Below are 6,486 nucleotides of genomic sequence, written 5' to 3' on the forward strand. Positions count from 1 at the left end.
AAAAGGCAAAACTCAAAACCTAAAATTTTGACAACGTTTAGACATCTTTGCTAACAAAGCACATCAGATGGTTGGGCCTCAGTTACCAGGGCCTGTGAAAAGAGCAACTTGTTAGCAAGGCACCTTAGACTAGATGGAGTAGTAAACTTAGTGGAAGGTTAAGGGTCAGATGGGGCCAAACCCTTAACCCACCACGTGGCCAAGATGGTGAATTCAAGATGGCGGACTTCTGAAAAAATGCAAAGAAAGCCTGAATAGATCAAGCCTACATTGGCTAGCCTTTGAGAGGGAACCTAGAGGGGGGTCCCTGGGACCCAGCCTGCGTCACACTCTTCAAGGCACAAGCCAAAAAGTTGTAGAAAAAAGGGTAGAAAGTTGCACATGAATGGCAGAGAGAGAGCAAAGAGAGCCTGAAATTAAACAAAGTTCTGATCATTTACCATTGCAGTAGCAAAAACTGTGTACTTCTGAGAATGGCATAAAATTAGGCTGTCTGGCTTTCCAGGGAACGCAGGAGGCATTTCAAAGGGGTTTCACGGCTCAGGCGTGATTTGTAGCACCCCATTAAATGAGTAGAGTCAGTCTGGTGAGTGAAGGAGAGCTGACCAGGCAGAAGCGGCGTCCCGACTTCCCCCAGAGCCCTCTAGAGAGAAATGGCCAAGCCCCCAAAGCCAAGCTTCCTCGGCTTCAGAGGTGACCGGCCTTTCAGCTAAAGGCCGTAGGAGCTCTCTGGCGTGGCGCCACGTCTGGACAGAGACTGAGTAACAGAGAGCCGTAGAGTAGTTTCACTCACCAGAGTAGAGAAGTGGTGTGGACGTGGATGTGAAGGCAGCAATGGTATCGATGCGTTGATTCCGCCGCAGACAGACCGGTTCCCAAAAGGCCGTCAGAACTGTGGGTATTCAGCGCAAAAAGGGAAAAACAAACAGAAAAAGGAAAAAGAGGAAAAAACAGAGAGGAATCCCAGCTATCCTGACTTTAAGCCTTTTATCCGAGTCACGGCACCATTTATGTTAGGTTTTTAAAAAAGAGGTAGCCGAGTAAGAACAGCACCAGCATGCACGTGGTATTCAGGTAAGGGGTAGGTTTATTCAGTAGACCTGCTGGGACCAGGCAAGGTTGGCACTCCACACGGCTGGGAAAGAGAAAGGAAAGAGCTAGAAAAGAAGAGCAAGAGAGCAAGAGAGCAAGAGAGCAAGAGAGCAAGAGAGCAAGAGCAAGAGCAAGAGCAAGAGCAAGAGCAAGAGCAAGAGCAAGAGCAAGAGCAAGAGCAAGAGCAAGAGCAAGAGCAAGAGCAAGAGAGCGTCTGGGCCTGGGCTAGGCCTTATGTAGGGTATGGGCGGGGAAAGGTGTGGCCACATCAAATTCAGATGTGACCTCAGCGGATGCAGATGTGACCTCTTCCAGGTGTCCCAGTTGCCTAGGTAATGCAGGTTCTGGGTGGAGACTTTGCTGCGAGGAGGGTGGAGTCTGCTTGCCATCCAGGGGCGGACCTTACAGTGCCCAGGTCTAGGTGGCATGTACCTTAACAAGTGGGTTTTGCCCCATAAGGGGAGTAGGGACAGGAGGGCATAAACAGGAAGGAATGGAAAAAAATGGCCGATCATGGATTAGGTGCTAGGAGGTTAGTTGGCACTGGAGTGAGGCTAGAGATCGTGGGGTAGGAGCCAAGTCACCTCACCCTTCGGTGCACCGATCCTGACTCTCCACAGGAGACCATTTTTCCCCCCAATTCCTTTCCCAAGACTTTCTTTACTACCCTCTTTACAATTCCTTGAGCTTCTTTGTGGCTAGAGTTTAAAACTGCCCATTTTTTCCTTTGGCTCGTGAAACTGGGTTATCTTAGAATGGCCTCAAGGCACTGCTTGGGTGGAGAAGTTTGCTAGATTTTAAGACAAAGTGTAGGGCTGAATCTCCTTCCTCTTACTACCTCCATTGCATATATTAGGCACTCAAAGAGGGCCCATTGCTGGTGGCTGGGAGGGCAAGTCCCATCAGCTCCCATAACCAAGACCTGAGAAGGAATTAAGGGGCCCGAGTAGGGAGGGAGGACCGAATAGGTAGCCCCAGTATGGGCCCAAAAGGAAATGGCCTTGGCCACTACATGGACCATTAGGCTAGGCTCAACGAGGGTGATTGGGGTCAGCGAAGCAGGGCATCCTCAGTCTTCAGCCGCCAGACCCAAGACCAAAGGCGGCGAGTCTGCGCCTAGGCGCAGAGGGGCAGTCAGGCTTCCCATGTCACTTCTCATTGCATAGCGGACATGGTTTCTAGGGAGGACGGGGTGTGGGGCATCGCTTGCCTAGTGCCCCTCCTGACCACACTTGAAGCAGGGTGCAGATTGTCCCAGCTGGAGAGGTGGGGTCCAAGCAGGCGTACTTAGTGAGTAAGTCTAGCTTGAGTAAGTCTAGTTGAGTAATATCCCACAGTTTGTCAAAGTTAATAACCTTATGGGAGGCCGCTTGTAATCCAGCCAAAAGGCACGGAATCATCTCTCTGCAAGCGGCCATCGAGACCTTCAGCTGTGTCTATCTGATATTGCCAATGAGGGTCCTGTCTGGGGACTGCCTCAGCTCCCATGGGCATGGTTGTATCTGTAAGGTGGATCTCATCCCCATGAGCCTGGGCAGCCTGATAAGACTAGCTCATTCTCCTCCCTGGTAAGAGCAGAGGAGAGTATAACATGGAGGTCAGGCCAAGTGAGATATTAGACCCTCAGCCCAGTGGGGTCAGATGGAGCATAGGGCGGTGGGAAGGATAACTGAGAGTCGAGAGGGTCAGGAGGGGAAGAGAGAGGGGGAGAGCTTTTGGAGGGATCTTGCCACATGAGCAAGATTTGAAATAGGGGGGCAGTTGAGACAGAGGGACGGGAGCATAAGTAGAAGAATCCCTGGACATAAGGAATTTCAGCCCATTTACCGTCCGCTCACAGAAATTGCGGAGATCAGTTAGTATATTGAAATTGAAAGTCCCATTTTTCAGGTCAACACAACTGGTTATTGAGCTGGTACACAAGCCATTCCTGGTTACAGAGGAAGATTAAGGTCAGGTCTTAGGCCTATAGGTTCAGAGTAGCCAATAAGCAACCCAGAGGAGTATGTGGGTTGGGTTTGGAATTTTGGTTTCCCACGATGTCCTGGCAGCCGGGGTAAAACTAAGGCTGAAGAAGGTGTCCCTGTCTTAGTCAAATTACCAAATAAAAATATAAGCAACAGAGGTGTCCCTCGATTGTTCTCAGCACCTAGACCAAAGGCTGGAGGGAGACTGGGACTTGAGTTCGGGATTGTACAGAAACAGAATGGAAGGAGGCGAGTTCCCGGAGAGCAAGTCAGGACACCCTGGGAGGGAAGGTGGGGACTCACCCATTCCCAATGTGGTGGAGGCACAGAAGAGAAGGCCGGGCCGAGGTCCTGGTCTGGTCCAACGGAGGAGAGAGGAGAGAGGGAGAGAGAGGGAGGGAGGGAGAGAGAGAGAGAGAGAGTGCAGTACAAACCCTGTCAGTTTGTGCACAGAGCTGTAAAATTATTCTGGCATTCAGCATTCTTTCTTGAAGGAAGTTCTTTTTCTTTCTTTGAAGAGGACTTGGGAAGACAGAAAATAAGTTTTTATATCCAGTTCTCTGTCCTTTTCCTTTCGTTTGTGGTACAGCCATTGTAGCTTCTTTGGTAGAACTTATTTTGTAGAACATCATGAGCCTCATATACCCTTTTCCTCTCAGCAAGCAACTGACATTGGAAACTATTAGTGCTCAGCTCAAGGTGTTTTGAAAGTATAAGGTATATTAAACAGGTAGGTTTCACTAGGTAGCCAATGAAGAGACTACCACAAGCTATTCAGGCAGGAAAAGAAGTTTATTTACCAAACTGTTGCTCAGAGCGACCCATTCCTGGGCCAGGACTTATCTAGGCCAGAGACAGGAAGAGGTGTGGCCAGGTAGGGGAAAGGTATGGCCACACTGGATCTGGTTAACCTCAGGGTCTGGGACCTTCCTAAGATCAGATGGGAGGCATGTGACCAGAAGTGGCCCAGGATGTGACCTATTTTCAGTTACCTAGGTAAGAGATACTGGGCAGAAACTTAGCCAAGAGGTAGGGAGGTGTCCCTGTGTAGACCTTACAGAAAGTTCCTTAATTTTTCTCTCGGTATCATTTAGTTTTAACTCCGGCTGACACTAGCTTCTTTGCCAAATCATCTTGTTCAGTCAGGTGTCTGGCTTCTGAGATCTTTTTCAGTATTCGTAAGGAAAATTTTGTCCTAAATAGTTCACCTTCTATGTCTTTTACTCTCTTCTACATGGTGTACTTTCTCTTGAGATTATCTTAAGCATACTTTGAGTACTGTAATCTCATCATTATGACTAAGTATAAGTTGAGCAAGTTCATTTTCTGCATTTTCAAATTTATTCAGGGCTTTCTCCTATGTATACTGAAGCCCTTTCAAAGCCTTATTTTCTTTTAGCAGCTTAGCTAACTTGACTTGGAGTTTATATGCTTGACTTGATTGAGAAATGGCTTTGCGGTTGGCTGAAGATCGTCGTAAGTTGAAAGGTCCAGCAGATGATATCTCAGATTTATTTATTTAGTTAGTTCGTTTTTAGCAATTGTTTCCCTAGAATTTGTACGTAAAGGACTGGCCGGAGAGGACTAGCCAGAAGACTGTGGTGTAGTCCCAAAAAGTCAGATGAATAGCCAGAGTAATGGTATTTGCCACTTTATATTTCTTGGTCAGTTTATGAACTTTCCACTCTGTTCCATTGTTTGGAAAAATGGTCTTGCTTCATGTAACTTTACAGATTTGTGGCAATACTGAAGAACAGTTTCACAATATGCATGTCTTGACAATAATATCTACTTCTGTGCAATTTGTTTTCCCCACAATGTATCCACAAGTCCACAATTCACGTCACTAAGAAGATTCACGTAATTTCTTCTGCCACCAGAGCTCAACATGGTGCTGAGTAGGAGTGGCTCACTGGGCAGACTCTCATAATGTAGAGAATTCTGCAGCCTCTGGTGTCAAGATCTGTGGTCAAGTCCCACCAACTGTGCTCTCATACAGTATGTGGTAGGAAGACTGGAACTTTTATTCTCCCAGAGATGTTCAAACAAATAACAAAAACACCAATAAACACAAAAACCAAGGATCTACATTTAAAACTAGTACCAGTTCTAAAACAGGACAAAACAAGACAAGAACCAAAGGCTGAGTTGGGGACTAATGGGCTCCCAGTTCATTCCTACCAGAACTCTGTGCTGCTCCCACTCAGCAAGCTGAATCCAGAGTCTGCTGAGTGAGCTTCCACTCTCACCCAGAACTTTCCTACCTCAGAAAATATAGAACAGAAAACACACTAAAGTAAACAAGACAGACAAGTGGCCACAAAGACAAAATCAGGTCTCAGTGAATGGGGCGACATCTCACCACCATTCACTTACCAGGGGACTCGAACACCCTCTCTTCACCTCCGGAGGATTTTTCTTTTAGATTTCTGCAAACATTGACCAGGGGCCTTCCAAGGCGGAGGAGCATTCCCAGTCATCTTGGGGCAAGGGAAAGAAGTCCCTGGCATCCGTCCCCTCAGACTGACAGGTTCTCCCCCATGCTCAGACCCCCTGAGCCAAGGCCTGAGCCTGAGCTCTCACTGGGGCCACTTGCAGGTGGTCAGTGGCAGTTTCATAATTGACTAAGAAGCAAGTTACAAAAGCAGAACCAGCAGTTTTTGGGTTTTGGGTTTATTTTTTTTTAATGAACTAGAACAAGGTCTAGGGGTGTCCCGGGAGTGGGCTCACTTTGTCCCCTGTTTTTCCTGTAAATTAAATCCAATTCCAAACATGGCAAGCAAAAGTAAAAGCACAATGAGACACAGACACAATTATAAACAGAACGAGGAGGGAATCCCAAAACCAAAAGTTACTTTATTTCTCAACCTATTTTCTCTGCAAGCAAGCTCCCGTCCATCTAGGACTGCTAGGACTGGTGGAATTGATGGGTCCAGGCATCCCTGGACCTCCTCGGCCATAGGAGACTCTGCTGCGTCTAGCCTCACCCTACTTTTGGCCTCACTCTGATGCCTTCTCTACCTAGGTTGACCGCGCTTCCCTCAAGGCTTTTCTCAGAACTTCTCTCCAATAGCCAAGTGCCTGCACACTATCCTCCCAGCCAGGGACTTCAATCCCCCTCAGGTTGGAGCAGCTAAGAGCTCTATCCTGGATGAGCCCCCATTGAATGTAGTAGGAAGACCCCCTACTCAGGCAGGCAAGCCCACCTAGTCGTCCAGAGTGACAGAGGCCACCACAACAAAGTTGTTAATAAAGAAGCAACTTTATTGAGAAGGTTCCTACACTGACCGGCCAGGGCCACAGCACAGGCTTGGGAGCTGACACTGCGACCCCAAGCGGCCCCCATTCTTTGGTTTTTAAAGGCAAAATCCATGAGGTCGAGCCTGGTCAAGTGCAGGTGACCAATGGGATCGTACCACACAAAAGG

The 6,486-nt window shown here is 47.9% G+C and overlaps 1 pseudogene; it reads right to left on the reverse strand.

Annotated features, from left to right (window-relative positions):
- Positions 1-5,529, reverse strand: part of LOC105990874 — a 71,391-nt pseudogene extending 65,862 nt beyond the window's left edge.
- Positions 5,530-6,486: the final 957 nt, after the last annotated feature.

This window comes from Dipodomys ordii, unplaced genomic scaffold (genome assembly GCF_000151885.1).
Source record: "Dipodomys ordii isolate 6190 unplaced genomic scaffold, Dord_2.0 Scaffold68, whole genome shotgun sequence".
NCBI classification, from domain to species: domain Eukaryota; kingdom Metazoa; phylum Chordata; class Mammalia; order Rodentia; family Heteromyidae; genus Dipodomys; species Dipodomys ordii.